General features: G+C 34.7%; 1 pseudogene; it reads right to left on the minus strand.

Annotated features, from left to right (window-relative positions):
- Window positions 1–1,819: 1,819 nt before the first annotated feature.
- On the minus strand, window positions 1,820–16,360 carry LOC133852524 (probable aspartic proteinase GIP1; annotated as a pseudogene).
- Window positions 16,361–16,693: the final 333 nt, after the last annotated feature.

Raw genomic sequence — 16,693 nt, forward strand, 5'->3', positions numbered from 1 at the left:
TAATAATGGTTTTTTGGTCAAGAAGTGTATATGGTTGAATTTCTACCTTTCCTGCTTCGTATTTGGAATTGAATTAGATTCAAGATTTAGTTTTTGAAACCAAAATCTTTGGGTTCTCATATCTAATTTTGTCTCTCTTCTCATACCATTGGGCCGCTGGTGATCCATTAGGATTGCTAGAAAGGTAAAAGAATTGTCACCAAAAGAATTGAAAGAAAACTATCATATTTATCACTCAATTCAACAAGTAAATAAAACAATAGACATTAGCAGGTGAAAATGACTTCTCTTATTCGTCACTCAATTCAATTTCCAAATTGCACATTGCAACATCTCATAAATGCATGGATAGAAAATTAAACAAATAAATTGAAAATCTAAAGTTTATCTAGCTTCTGTTTTTGTAACATACACACAAAAAAATAAAATAAAAAATAAGGAACTTTGGCACTAGAGAGCTGAGACATGCTCTTTATCTTTTATCTCCACTTTCTTTCTAATGCTCCGTTTGTTTGGGCGTAATATTTTTTTGTATTTTTCAGTGTTTGGTGCACCTGAAAATGATAGTCAACTAAAATTATTTTCAATTTGACCGTAAAAACCTCTTTAATTTTTGGAAAGCAATTTACGATTTTGAAAACTATAAATCATTTTCTGGATTTAAATTATTCATTCTTGCAAGCACATTTGTGGGAATCCGCCACTGTTGGGCATTAGAGTTTGTTGGTAGCTTGAATTTACCGCCAAAGGCCCTTGAATTTTGGTATCCAATTGCCGGAATCCCGGCACTGGCTAGATTCCGGGGGGACGTCACCGAAATCCAACGACATCTAGCCATCATCGCCAGATTCCAGCGAACCATATTCCGGCCAGAATCCGGCTGTACTGTGCCAGATTTCGATCAGTTTGGCTAGAATATGGTCATTTGTGTCGGATTCTGGCCTCCTTTGCTGGAATCCAGCTAACCCAAATTCCGGTGAAACTGGCCGAAATCTAGCCATTGTCGTCGGAATCTGGTGAAAGTAGCCAGAATCTTGCCAGCCAGTGACATAATCTCGTCATCGGTGGTTTTTAGCTGTTGGTGATTTTTTCATAAGAGTCAACCGCTGAAAAATATTTTCAAGAAAAAATGATTTGTTTGAAAATAATTTACGACGAAACAAACGGAACATAAATTTCTTCCCCAACTGCAACATCTTCTTTGGCACTAGAAAGAGTAGATTTCAAGTTTGGATGGTGACTTGTTTATTTGCAGCATCTTCTTTCAACTTCCCATTCATCCTGCAATGACAAAATCATTTGAAGTATCTCCAACAGAGAATCACAAGGCTCAATTAATTGGTAATTCAAAAAGAAAAGAAAATGATGTTTTTTTTGGCAACTGAATAGGATTAGGAGCTGTGAAAAATGAAAAGGCATCAAGAGAACAATAACCTCATCAAAGACAAAGTGGGTTGGACCTGACAATGCTTCCTGGATCTGTTTCATGTTTTCAGTCTGCTCATTGATCTCATCCAAGGCCTTAGAATATATTAGGAAGATCTAAATCTCTCCAATGGGGTTGAATTCCCTAATCAAGTGAACTCCATAGGAATAACTAGAAACAGTTCCAATAATAATCATTTAAAGTTAAAAAGATCAAATCTATGTTGAAGCAGAAAGATTAATAGAAATAGTTCAACTAGAAGCTTTGTTGAAGCATTTAAGGGAAAGCGGACAAATGTGCAGCAGCAGCAATAAGAACAAGAAAAACAAAAACAATTAACAACCATTATATAAAAATGAAAATTTTTTTATTTTTTATTTTTTTAAAAAAGGATTATTTTAGAATTTGATTGGAAGTAAAATTGAAGTTGGCACATGAGGCTCCTTGATTCGAGATCAAACTGAAGAAGATTATCCTCCATCTGATGCCCTCCAATTAAGGCTTGCAATTTTGACACGACCCAACAACCCGACACGAAATTAGCGGGTTTGGGTCATAAACGGGTCGATCCGTTTATCTCAGTTTGGCCGGTCGGGTCGGGTGACCCGCCAGACACGATTACTTTTTTTATATATATATTTATATATTTATATTTTATTAAAAAAAAAAAGGATATGGGATTGGATTTACTAATTTAGATTATTAGGTAATTTAGGTTAGGGCTGAAAAGCCCTAACTTCTTCAGTCTTCTTTTCTTTCTCCTTCAAGCTTCAGCGCCTCGTCGCCGCCCCCGTCGCCCCCTCTTCTTCTTCCTCCCGCTAGACCCGCTCGACGCAGCGACGCTCTCTCTCTCTGCTCTTCTTCAGTGCCACCCCTTCTTCTTCAGTTCCTGATGAATGGCAGCGGGGCCGTGGGGGAGTTTGGATGGGGATTGGGGCTGAGGAGCGAGCAGTTCGGGGACGTTAGCGGTGCGAATCAGGATGTTTCAGGGAGTGATCCATTGAGTTTAGACCTGAGAGCGAATCACGGGGGTTGTGGTAGAGGCGGTGGTGCAAGGAAGCAGCGTGATTTGGATGACGAGTCCACCAAGGGTGTGCGGTATGTGTTCGAAATTCATCAACTTTTCTTTATTAGTTTTCTTGGCTTTGCTAAATCTATGGACAAATCCAAAATTGATTGAATGAATTGAGAAATGGGTATCCGAGTGAAATAACTTGTAAATCATGTTTTAGTTCCTAATTTGATGGTCTGTAATCTGTGTGTATAATACCATATGGAGTTCAGAGAATGAAAAACCAAGTGTTCGTGGATGTTTACATTGATTAGCCTAGATTATAAGGTTACGGTCAAACAGGTCGTGTATGCGACTCATTATGCTAAACAGGTTTCACGGGTCGTGTCGGGTGACCTGTAAAATTGCCATGTCGTGTTGTGTCTAGAGCTCCGACCCATTAACATAAACGGGTCGTGTCTAGGTCTTGCTTAAACGGGTTGCGAGTCTTCACGGGTCGTGTTGGGTACCTGTTTTGCCAGCCATACCTCTAATCACCACAGATGTCCTAGCATTGGGCCCACCATCCACAAATCCCAAGCACCACATGTCCGCATCATCCCTCGAGATCCTGACCATCGAATTCGACACGAAAATCCTCCAAAACACGTCATTGCTTTGCATCATGAGATCGACGGTCGGGTCGGCCGGTCCCACACGGGTACTAAAAACGTCCTTCGCTAGATAGCACGCACCGAATGGCTCAACCGCGTTCGTTACGGTGAGGTTCAAAGCAGAGGCTTCGCTAACAAACAGCTCAGTAAAGGCTTTGAATATGGACGTCTCCAATACAGTGTACGGATGGACGGTGCTGATCTTGGTCCCATCGGACCCGTTCTCATCTACGGTCAGGAGCAAGCCATTGATCTGCACGGCCTTCCCGTTGACTTCTACTGAAGTCAAACCTATGAAATACTCATCGGACGGTTGTAGATAGTACGTTATCACGGTGCTCCCGACCGGGTTCAAAATCAGCGGCGTGTAAATAAGCGATTTCGAGAGGTCAATTTTGGAAATTAATGAATTAAAGTAGTAGGGCCCACTGGTGCCCAAGAACACCACGCCCTGATCCGAGCTCGTACCAGACAAGCACAGTGCAAAATAGCGGGGGGAAGATAGGACGGCACTAACCTGCCCCGGGAGCAAAAAGTTGGAGCGACCCAGTGTGGCTAGGCTGGTGACACCTTCGGCGAGGCCTTAGAGGAGGAAGGTTCGCGAGCAGGAGAAGAGGAACTCGAGGATGAGACGGAGTGGGCCTAGAGTGGAGCAATCGGTGGTGGGCAATGCGAGGGAGTCGATGATGGCGTTGGCTATGGTGGGCTTGCGGGTAACGGGGTTCTCAGGGAAGAGAGCGCAAGTGTAGTTCGCGCAGGCGGGGGTGGGGGCGCCATAACAGTTGGAGCAGGCGAGTGAGTGGAGGGAAACACAGAGAGAGGCATTGCAGGGGATGTGGAGGTAAGTGGAGGAAGTATAGTTTTGGAAACAGTCGAGCCAGGAGAAGGAAGCGCCGAGGTCAAGGAGTAGTTTGGAGGGTTGGAGAGGGGTTTTGAGGTAAGTTTGGACGGTGTATTGGCGGGTAGAATGGTCTTTGTGAATAGGAGCTAGGAGGGGTGTTCCTGTTTGGACTGAGAGAGGCAGAGAGGAAACAAGTGAGAGAAAGACGACAAAGAATGGCAAAGACTAGGGATGTAATCGAGCCGAGCCGAGTCGAGTTTTAAGATTTCAAGACTGGCTCGTTTTTTAGTCGAGTTTAAATAGTCGAGCTCGAATTCGAGCCAAGCTATAAAATGCATGTTCAAGCTCGGCTCGTTCAAAATTCGGGCGGGCGAGCTCGAGCTTGTTGAGAATGACATTTGAGCCAAGCCGAGCCAAACCAGGTTACTCGACAAGCTCGGCTCAACTAGAGCTTGAGGTAGGCTATTAAATTTTTCAATATGTAATTAAAGCGGAGTTCAAGCCCAAGTTTGTAAACAACCTCTATACTAGCTATTAATAACTTAATATGTTAGTTTAACATACTAAATACTATTATCAAAGTATTATAATTAATATGTAATGCAATATTTACTTAGCTAATATACTATATGCTTATTTAGTATATATTGTAATACCCCGTATTTTAAGATATTGAGTAAAATATCTTAAAATATGATTTAAGGCCTAATAATAGGAATAATATACATATGAATATTTGTGGAATAAATATTCATTAAGATAGGTATAAATATTTAAGAGATTAAATATTTATTAGAAATACGTGTATAGGTATATAAGAGTTAAAATGGATTAGAATTAAACTAAGTTTAATTCGATTGATCGATTATAGTATCGATCGAGCGATTGTTTGATGTCTTAAAATCGATCGTGTGATCGAACTCTTATTAGAAGCCAAAATCGATCGATCGATTAATTAATCGATTGAGCGATTTAGTTATATAGGTGCTGAGACGGATGAAAATTTGGCTAAGTATATTGGATCGATCGAATATTTTATAGTGTAAAAAGTAGATCGATCGACCTACTGTTCAATTGGATCGATCGAATATTTTATAGTGTAAAAAGTGGATCGATCGACTTTCTGCAGAAAACAGATTCATGCACCAAATCTCCGAAAATCTGATATTTAATACCAAATCTCCCCAAATCTTCTCCCCAGCCGTTAGATGCGATCGTTTTGGAGCAATCTTGGCCGTCCATTTCACTATAAAAGGAGCCCAATCCATTCCTTCAATTACACTTCTCAATTTCTCTCCCAATCTCTCTCAAAATTCTGTTTCTCTCTCTCTCTACTTTGGGTCCAGCAGTGAAGGAAGAAGAAATCCGAAGTTCTCTCTCTCCCGCAGGTAAGTCTTTCTCTCAAGCTCTTTCTCCTTCTCTATCTCTCTGTCTCTCTCGACTCTACTGTGAAAGAAGAGAAGAAGAAGAAGGAAAATAGGAAGAGAAGAAGAAGAGAAAAAGAAGAAGAAGAAAGAAAAGAAAAAGAAGAAATATATATTTAGTTTTTAATTAAAGTTTTATTTTAATATTGTGAATTTATGAGTTATTTGCTAAAGTAATCTAATGTGTTTTAAGTTGTGTTTTAAACAGGATTTTCAAAGTGGAGTGATTAAATATAAAAATACGTCGTTATGATGCCCAAGTAAAATACATTATTTTACAAAAGCGCCGTTATGCTGGCCAAATACTTTTAAGTATTTAAGGCATTTAATAAGCCGTTATTCTGCTCAATTTTTATAAGATTAAAATAAAGAAATAAGCACGAAGTTATTTTATTTCACTTATTTCTAAATTATAATATCCGTTAATTATGTTAACGAAGTTATTAAGTTTATTTGATTTAAAATAAACCATATGTTGGCTAAAATCTATTTTGGTATCTCACTGTTTCAGTTAGAATAGCTGAAACAGTACATGCGTCAATATTATTTTAATTAAAGGTTCAAGCTATTTTGGGTTGCACAACTTTATTGTAAAAATCATGGGTTTTAACTATTATACCTATTCTTATAAGATTTGGTATTACGAGATCTATTTTAAATAAATATTTAAAGGCCTTGATAAATGCCGTAATAAAGTCCGCATAAAAAGATTAGTAATAAAATGTAATTGGATTAATTTTACATGCCGTTACCGTGACAGAATAACGATAGAAAATTAAGTTAAGGTTTGGAGGTTAGGAATAGGAATAGTGTTGGAGTGTATTATTAATGAATTATATTAATTCACTATTGTGTGCATTAAAATGTATTGCAGTGTATCCTTGTGTGTTCGGTTTATGATGTTAATGAAAGGGAAAAGAATGAAGAAAACAAAAAGAAGGAACACCTTGTTGCTCTCACGAGTTACATCTCTTTTAAAAGGAAAGGAGAAAAATACTCTATTTCATGTGCTACAGCAAGGGTGCAGTTTTAGCCCCTTTTCTAGAAGCCTTTGTCACCAATTGTATGGAAACCCTTTTGGAAGCAAGAGAAGGTAAGTATCTTTATACTTACTGAGGACGAAGCTGGTGGATTTTTCCTATAATATTGTGTCTACTGCTTTATTTACTTGTTTGCGCATGCGGCCTTACATATTTTATTATTTTAATAATCTGTATAATAACAAGCTGTTGGATCTAGATCCACAGTGGGTACATGAGGCTTCACATGAGTTCCTAGGTTCTCAGTGAATGAAGAGGCACCCGAAAAGAGGATAATAAACAAGCCACTGAAACCTTAGGATTTCAGTTATGCTGGAACCGTAGGATTCCAGTAAAAGATTAATAAAACTTGGGAGATAACTCGTAAAAAGGGGACCGTAGGATCCCAATCAACGCGCTAATACGGACCGTAGGATCCATCACGAGAGGAGTGCTTCCAAAATATAATTAAAACTCTGCATATAAAACTGTCACGCCATTTCTTTATTTATTTATATATACATATACATATTCAATCTATGACTATGACTTGCAACCATAGGCCATAAATTGTATATATATATTTATATATAATCTTTATTTTATTCTATTTCATATGTTGCATTTCATAAATAAATCAGCATTCATTATATTATTGGAAACAGCAGACTCACTTTGGTATTTTTGTATTGTTATTTCTATCTGTATTATTTATTAATACAGGGTTTGAGAATGAAGAGTATCAGGACTATCCAGATGCTTAGATGGATCTGAGTAGCAGTCTTTTAAGGCTAAGTTGCCTCCTATGTTGAGGTCTCTTGGATGTGATGGACTACCCTGCTTAGTTTATCATTCCATGCACCAGTGTCAAACTCTTTTATATGTCTCTTCAATGCTATGATATTTTGGTATTACTAATACTTTATTGAGTGTCGCTTGTGGCACGAATGTTATTTTTCGAGATGTATTTATAGTATCAGAACAAAGATTATTATTTTATATATTGAGGTTATTCAGTCAGCTCTAATGTGTCATTGCAAAGAAAAAGAAAATAGATATATTCCACTGCCAATTTATAACTCTGATGATGTCGTAATGTCACGTGAAAATCGAAATTTTCACTTACGTCTTTTTGTAAAAGGCGGGGCGTTACATATATATATATATATATATATATATATATAAATATCGAGTAACATATAGTTAATTACATGTACTTTGTATATGTTAATAAATTAGATAATATGTTAGTTTTGAACTAACTGGTTAGAATGTTAACTAATACACACACATAAATATTAAGTAACATATATAACATATATTTCTTAATTATTAATATACATGCTTAAATATATATAACTCATTTTTAGTAATATATAAGAGATATGAACGAGCTAACGAGTCAGGGAAAACTTTATTTATAACCTATGATCTTTCATCATTTTTGAAAAAAAGGTACACAAATTTTAAAAAGTGTCAATTTAAGGTATTATTCTTTCAATATTTTTTCAATTTCAACTATCCGTTAGAATTTTTCGTTAAATCCTATCGATAGGGGCTCGCAAGCTTAGCTTATTCAAAATTCTCAAATTTTTTCATTTTTAGTAACAAATCACTTTTTATTAGGGGTAGAACCAGACATTTAAAGGTAGAGACAATTTTTTTTTAAAAAAAAAAGTTGAGGGTAAAAAATTAATTTTGGAGAGACATTTCATAAAAAAAAAAAATAAAAAAATAAAAAAATAAAAACCAAAAAAGTTTAAGGAAATTTTAAAAAATTTGGAGGCAATTTTAAAAATTTTGTGGGACTAATGTATACATGCTTCCGCCCCTGCTTTTTATGGTGCACTACCTAACAAAGAACTCATTCTTTACAAGTTTAGTCCATTTTTTCATTATAACATCTTTAATAATAAATTAATAATAATAATAATAAATAATATAAATAAAAAATCACTAGCCTTGTGTGGTTTGGCAACCCTTCTAACCGTATGTCCATATCTAAGGTGATCGAATCACCTCCGCTCCCTCTAACCAAATATGAGGATTTGAAGGTGGTTTAGCCACCTCTCATGTTTACGAGGCTATGAAGCTATTTGTCAATGACCAAATCCAATGAATCAATATATCAAAAAAAAAAAAAAATATTTATTTTTAACACAAGGATCTCTAGGATTTTGTTTGGACTAAGCTTGAACATGTGTAATTCTCTTATACAAGAGGGACCAAATAATTAGCAGATGACGTTAGACTGTCATTACGAATAATTTATTGTACAAGTGAAAACAAATTCATTTTGCCATGATAGTATTTGAAATTTTGTTATAATGACAAACGAGAGGGACTTTATTGCAAGTACGTTTTAAACATTATTGGTCGCCGCTAGGTAATGGCAAGAAGGGATTAAGATCCTCTTTATTTGTCCAGATTTGAGAGAATTCACGCAGGTGATTGTGAGAAACTACTTATGAGACTCACTTGACCAAATAAAAATTGGGTTATCCAATCACTTATCTGGTCAGGTGGGTCCCATAAGTAGTCTCTGATAATCACCTACTCGAATTCTCTCAAATTCGAACAAATAATTGTAGAGAATCCTGATTCGACAAGAAACATCTCACTTCGAGATTTTATGTTCAATAAACGTACAGATCTTGTCATTGAGATTTTCCCTTCATTTTTTCTCTCTATCATTTCATCTAATAGATGGGTTGGGTCAAAAACCAGCTATATGATTATTTAAAAATATAATGATAAAGCTCCATTTGTTTCGGCATAAAATATTTTTAAAAATCTTTTTCATATTTTTTGGTATTTGGTGCGATCTAAAAATCTTTGGAAAATGATTTCAATTTTTAAATTTCGTAAATCATTTCTGAGTTTGAGTTTCTCCAGTAAGCATAATATTAAATAAAATGCTAGTAAAATAAGCAGCGGAATTGAATATAAATACCTCTAGCCATTTTTGCTCAAACATATAAAGAAGACTTAGCGATAAACAGAAATTCTGCAAAAGAAAATTTAGACAGAAGATCATCTGATCTATGCTTATGAGTGTGCCAAAATATGAATGCATAGGGCTCTTTATATAGGTAGGCCAGGGACCCTCGTCATTAATTAATTAGCTGATTATTCTCCTCCCATCAAGGAGAATAAATCAGAAATATTAATACAAAAAACTGTTTTTATCATGTAATGTAATTTGGAATAAATCATATTAACTCCCTATATTAAATAATTACCATTATGATAATTATTTAACATTTACCGTTACAACAAATTAAATGTGTCTGAGGGACACATGTAATTTCTTACATTCTCTCACTTGGCCCTTATGACACATATAATTCCTTATGATGTTCGGTTCTTCAATATGATTATTACTTTATTTATTCCAACCATTCATGAAATTCTCCCACTCACTCAAGGAATACTACACATGAATCATGACGGTAAAACTTTATATAATAAGTCGTCCTTTCCATGCATTACATATATTATATTCCCAAAATGAGGACTATATGGACAATCAAACTTTATGAATAAACTTCACATAAGTTATTCGGGTCCAACTTTAATTTTATCCCCATGGATAATGTAACAAATGTGCACAAAACTTTATTAACAATAACTTGATGTCTATAGACCAAATAGAGAGAAACTAAGCAAAAATAAATTAATGAATTTCATATACTCCGCAAGACTTTATACTTTCTTTACCGGTAAACTTTTAGTCATGAGATTCGCAATCATTAATTCAGTACTTATATGCTCAATAGACATTTTATGTCTATTTAATGTTTTCTCATACTGAGATACTTGATGTCGATATATTTATATCTACTTCTACTTATAAAAGAATATTACAGTAGAATTATCGCAGAATATCTTTATGGTCTAACTGTAAATCGACAATCTTGAGACTTTTAACAAAATGTCTCATCCATCATGCATGTGTAGTAAATTCAAAGCATGCAAGAATTTTAACTTTCTTGGTAGACGTAGCAATTATAGTCTGCTTTCTGCATCTTTAGGATATATCCCTCATTAAGAAAATATATATCATAAAGTAGACTTTCTACTATCTACACAATCATTAAAATTCAAAATCTGAATAACCAACCACCACCAAATGGTAGTGTATCTTTAGGTTAAGTTGTTCTTCTTGGCCTTTTACATATACCGCAAGACTTTATTTACAGCACTTTATTGACCCAGTAATCTTACTGTCAGTCCAGTGCAAGTTTATGTTTGCATTAGGTTGCATAATGCAGATGCTTACAAAAGACCTTTCATCTGCCTTTTGTTCCAATACATTTTGGGACATTTAATATGTATTGAATTTGTCCTCTTAGTTGCTACTGAAGGTGCAAAATCCTTCATTCTAAATCTTCCCAAATCTTATTCAATGTAGGCTTTCCGAGACAATGTTAATGTGTTTTATGTCTCTTGACATTTTGTAAGAGGAACTTTATGAAGCGAAACTTAAATCACTACTTACAAAATAATATCTACATAATAGACTACAAAGATTACTTTACTCCCACTGACCTTAAGGTATATATACTAAGTAACAAGATTTTCAATAATCAGTGAAGCAATAAACTTGTAAAAAGTATACTACCGACGGGAGATCTGTATCAACCTAAAAACAGATTTATTTATTTTGCAAGTATTCTGACTATTACCTATAAAACCTTTAGGTTGTCTCATGTAGACTTCATCTTTAAGATCCCAATTCAAGAAAGTTGTTTTCAAATCCATTTGATGTAGCTCTAGATCAAAATGAGTTATTGTATCATAATGTGGAATTGTCTCCACTCATGGCTTGTGAAAACAATTTGGATCATCCTTAAGTCCGACATCAAAATTGGACTCTTGAGCCATACAACTTAATTATTATGGATTGTTGATCTCCTTATTTCATAGGATCTTCTTAATTATACTTCCTTTTGCATTTTGCAAAGTCTGAGTAGATTCATACTAAACCTGTTCTTCATGAGTTGATAATTCTAAAACTGATTGTAGCTCAGGGTAATCAATTTGATTTTTCATAAGTACAATCAAACATCCTTCATATGAAAGACCTTTAGTCAACTCTTGTGTTTCCTCTAAGTAAAACCTTTGAGGATAAACACTTCCCACTAGGTTGAATATCCTCTAGAAATTTTACAATCAACAACTCTAGGATTATATGAAGGATAATAAAACATATAAACCCTTTAAAGTTTACTGTATAGCCTATAAAAGATCCGATGGTTGTGCTTGAATTTATTCCTTTAGGCGAGGATTGTAAATCCCCTCTTTAGCAAGGCAACCTCATATGTGTAAATAATTTAAACTTAACTTCTATTTATTTCACACTTTAAAGGTGTCTTAAGGACAACCTTAAACGGAATCCTGTTTAACATATACACAACAGTCTTCAAGGCTTTACTCTATAAGGGTAATAGAATATCAGTATTACTAATCAATTCCCCTTTTGTGTGTACTTACTATAATACTCTTTGCCTATATCAGATCTTATAATCTTCATGTTGTTTCTATTCTTCTACCTAATAGGTATTGAAAACATTCAATACATCAGTCTTATTATTTTAGAAGATAGAGATACATAAATCGTATATGGTTATCACTAAAAGAGATAAAAAATATCTCTGACCATTTAGACAGTGAGTATGAAAAGGTCAACACATATCAATGTATATCATCTCAAGAATTTCAAAAGTCTCTCTTTGGCATCTTTAGTGGTCTTGTTGGTATGCTTTCCCTTATGCAATCCACACAAGTACCAAAGTCAATAAATTATTATTTATCGACTTTTTATTTTATTTTATTTTTATGGAGATATATTTCAATATCCAATGCCATAATAAGAGCATTTTTCATTCACAAAACTCCACTTTACGTCAACATCAATATGTAGAAATAAACAATAAATTTGCTTCAAAGTTGGGATATAGATAAATTTTAATAAACCATCACGTAATATTCCAACTTAAATAAAAATTTCAAGTTAAAAATTGAAATTTTATTTAACAAGCTAAAATATAAATTAAATTTTTCTTGAAAATTATGGAATATTTAAAACATTATTGAGGTCTAAAAATAACTGAATTCTAAAATTAATCTATAAATCTCAATAACCTTCAATTGTAAACACGTGTTATTCATTTTAAGAAAACTTTGCATTGTGTTGACAACATGGATTATTAACAAGAATCAATCCACAACCTATTTAAAGGAATCAATAAAAGAGATTTACTACACACTAGATATATGAGATTTTTTTCATTTCAAGTCATTTCTCTTACGTCATACAATTTTTCTTTATATGCCCTTATGTTTTCATTATTCCATGAGAAATAGGTATCTTGATTGCCAAAACATTTTCTTGGCACCTTATTCTCATGCTTTAAATGTTGGGCATGATTGCCTTTATTGGTATTTTCCTTAACATGAGTAACCATGTGAAGACCTTATGAATTCTCTCATCTTCTTGAACACACATGGTTAGAAGTTCCTTTAACTAACCAATTATCCTTATGTGTGCCTCAAGATAAAATATTATAATTAGAAGAAAAAATTCAAAATGAATATACCAAGAATGACTTAAAAATCTCAACCTTTAGGGACTTAAGCTAACTTATCATATCCTTGTAAACATAATATATAAATAAAATGCTTTAAAATAATAAGCAGCGGAATTATAAATACCTCCAGCCATATTTTGTTCAAGCTTGATGAAGAACAAAGAACGAAGAAATTTTCTACAACACCAAAATCTGTAAAAACAAAATTCAGAGAGTTCTTCTGGCCTATGCCTATGAGTGTGCCAATAGATGGATACACAGGGCTCTATATATAGGTAGGCTAGGGACCCTCATCATCAATAGATAGCTGATTATTCTCCTCCCATCAAGGAGAATAAATCAGAAAATTTAATATAAAAACCGTTTTAAACCGTTACGATTTCATATAACTTAATGTGGAATAAATCATATTCAATCCTTATATTAAATAATTACCGTTATGATAATTATTTAAATTCCAACCGTTACAATAAATTAAATAATTACCGTTATGATAATTATTTAAATTCCAACTGTTACAATGAATTAAATGTGTCTAAGGGACACATATGTAATTTTTTACATTCTCTCACTTGGCCCTTATGACACATATAATTCCCTAGATGTCCGGTTCTTCAATATGATTATAACTTTATTTATTCCAGCCATTCATGAAATCCTCCGACTCACATAAAGAATATTACACATGAATCATGGCGGTAAAACTTTATATAATAAGTCGTCCCTTCCATGTATTACATATAAAATATTCCTTAAATGAGTACTATATGGGCAATCAAACTTTATGAATAAACTTCCTATAAGTTATTCGGATCCAACTTTAATTTTATCCCCATGGATAATGTAACAAATGTGCACAAACTTTATTAATAATAACTTGATGTCTATAGATAAATTAGAAAGAACTAAGTACAAAATGAATCAATGAGTCCCATATGCTTCACATGACTTTTAAACAGCTTTATCGGTAAACCTTTAGTCATAGGATCCGCAATCATCAATTCAGTACTGATATGCTCAACGAGCACTTCATTTCTTTTGATGTTCTCTCTCACACGAAGATACTTGATGTCGATATGCTTACTTCTGCTTCCACTTTTATTATTCTTAGAAAAGAATATGGCAGCACGATTATCGTAGAAGATCTTGATTGGTCTCGCTATAGAATCGACAATTTTGAGACCACCAACAAAATTTCTTAACCATAGCTCCTGTGTAGTGGCTTCATAGCACGCAATAAATTCTGCTTCCATTGTAGATGTAGCAACTATAGTTTGCTTGTTACTTCTCCAGGATATAGCCCCTCCAGCCAAGAGAAAGATATACCCTGAAGTAGATTTTCTACTATCTACACATCCAGCAAAATCTGAATCTGAATACCCAACCACTTCCAAATGGTCAGTGTGTCTGAATGTCAAACCGTAGTCCTTTGTTCCTTGCAAATACCGCATGACTTTCTTTGCAGCTTTCCAATGTTCCATTCCTGGGTTACTTTGATATCGACCCAACATTCCAACTGCCATCGCAATGTCAGGTCTAGTGCAAACTTGTGCATACAATAGACTGCCAATTGCAGATGCATATGGAATGTTCTTCATCTGCTCCTGTTCCAATGCATTTCGGGGACATTGATCATTACTGAATTTGTCTCCTTTAATGATAGGTGCTACAGAAGCCGAACAGTTCTTCATTCTGAATCTTTCCAAAACTTTTTCAATGTAGGCCTTTTGAGACAGTTTTAATATTTTCTGTTTTCTGTCTCTGTGAATCTCTATGCCAATGACATAAGAGGCTTCACCCAAATCCTTCATTTCAAAATTTTGAGAAAGAAACTGTTTGGTTTCATGCAGCAAACCTAAATCATTACTTGCAAGTAAAATATCATCTACATATAGGACTAAAAATATGACTTTACTCCCACTGACCTTAAGGTATATACATTGATCAACAAAGTTCTCAATAAAACCAAATGAGGTAATAACTTTGTGAAATTTAATATACCATTGACGGGAGGCTTGTTTTAGTCCATAAATAGATTTATTTATTTTGCAAGCTTTCTGAGTGTTATCATCAAAACCTTCAGGTTGTTTTATGTAAACCTCTTCTTCAAGATCCCCATTCAAAAAAGCTGTTTTCACATCCATTTGATGTAGCTCTAGATCAAAATGAGCTACTAATGCCATGATTATCCTAAATGAATCCTTCTTGGATACTGGAGAGAAGGTTTCATGATAATCAATACCTTCCTTTTGTGTGAAACCCTTGGCCACAAGTCTAGCTTTATATCGTTCAACATTACTAGAAGCATCCCTTTTGGTTTTGTAAACCCATTTGCAGCCTATGGCTACAGCTTTCTCTGGTAAGTCAACAAGATCCCAGACTTGATTTTTAGCCATGGATTCCATTTCTTCCTTCATGGCATTTAACCATAATGTGGAGTGTTCCCCACTCATGGTTTGTGAAAATGAATTTGGATCATCCTTAGGCCCAACATCAAAATCGGACTCTTGGAGGTATACAATATAATCACTAGAGATTGCTGGTCTAATTATTCTAGAAGATCTTCTTAATCCTACTTCCTCCTCATGTTGAGGGGTTTGAGTAGGTTCAATATGAACTTGTTCCTCATGAGTTGACTGTTCTGAAATTGATTGTGGTTCAAGGCAATCTGTTTGGATTTCCTTAAACATAATCAAACATCCTTTAGATAAAGGAGCATCAGTCAACTCTTGTGCTTCCTCTAATTCAATCCTTTGAGGATAAGCACTCCCACTATGTTCAAGATCCTCTAAGAATTTTGCATTCATAGATTCAACAATTCTAGTATTATTAGAAGGACAATAAAACCTAAATCCTTTGGAGTTGACTGCATAGCCGATAAAATGACCGCTGGTTGTCCTTGGGTCTAACTTCTTTATATTTGGATTATAAATCCTCACTTCAGCAGGACAACCCCATATGTGTAAGTGATTTAAACTTGGTTTCCATCCATTCCATAATTCAAAAGGTGTCTTAGGGACAGCCTTGGATGGTACCCGGTTTAATACATACACAGCAGTTTTTAAGGCTTCACTCCATAGAAATAAAGGTAACTCAGAATTATTGAGCATGCTCCTTACCATGTCCATAAGTGTACGATTTCTTCTTTCTGCAACACCATTTTGTTGTGGTGTGCCAGGCATTGTGTATTGAGCAACAATGCCTTCTTCTTCAAGAAATTGCGCAAATGGACCTATCATTTGTCCCTTTTTTGTGTACCTTCCATAGTACTCTCCGCCTCTATCAGATCTCACGATCTTGATTTTCTTGTCCTTTTGTTTCTCTACTTCTACCTTATAGGTCTTGAAAGCATTGAGTGCTTCAGCCTTATCATTTAGAAAGTAGAGATACATGTACCGTGTATGGTCATCAATAAAAGATATAAAATATCTTTGACCATTTAGGCAGGGAGTAGGAAAAGGTCCACAGATATCTGTATGTATGATTTCAAGAATCTCAGAACTCCTTCTGGCACCTTTAGTGGTCTTGTTGGTTTGCTTTCCCTTTATGCAATCCACACAAGTACCAAAATCAGTAAAATCAAGAGTTTTTAAGACTCCATCATTTACTAATCTTTTGATTCTCTCTATGGAGATATGTCCCAATCTCCTGTGCCATAACAAAGCGGAGTTTTCATTCACAAGGCTCCTCTTTATGCCAACACTAGAATGCAATGATAAATGATT

This window comes from Alnus glutinosa, chromosome 12 (genome assembly GCF_958979055.1).
Source record: "Alnus glutinosa chromosome 12, dhAlnGlut1.1, whole genome shotgun sequence".
Lineage (NCBI taxonomy): Eukaryota > Viridiplantae > Streptophyta > Magnoliopsida > Fagales > Betulaceae > Alnus > Alnus glutinosa.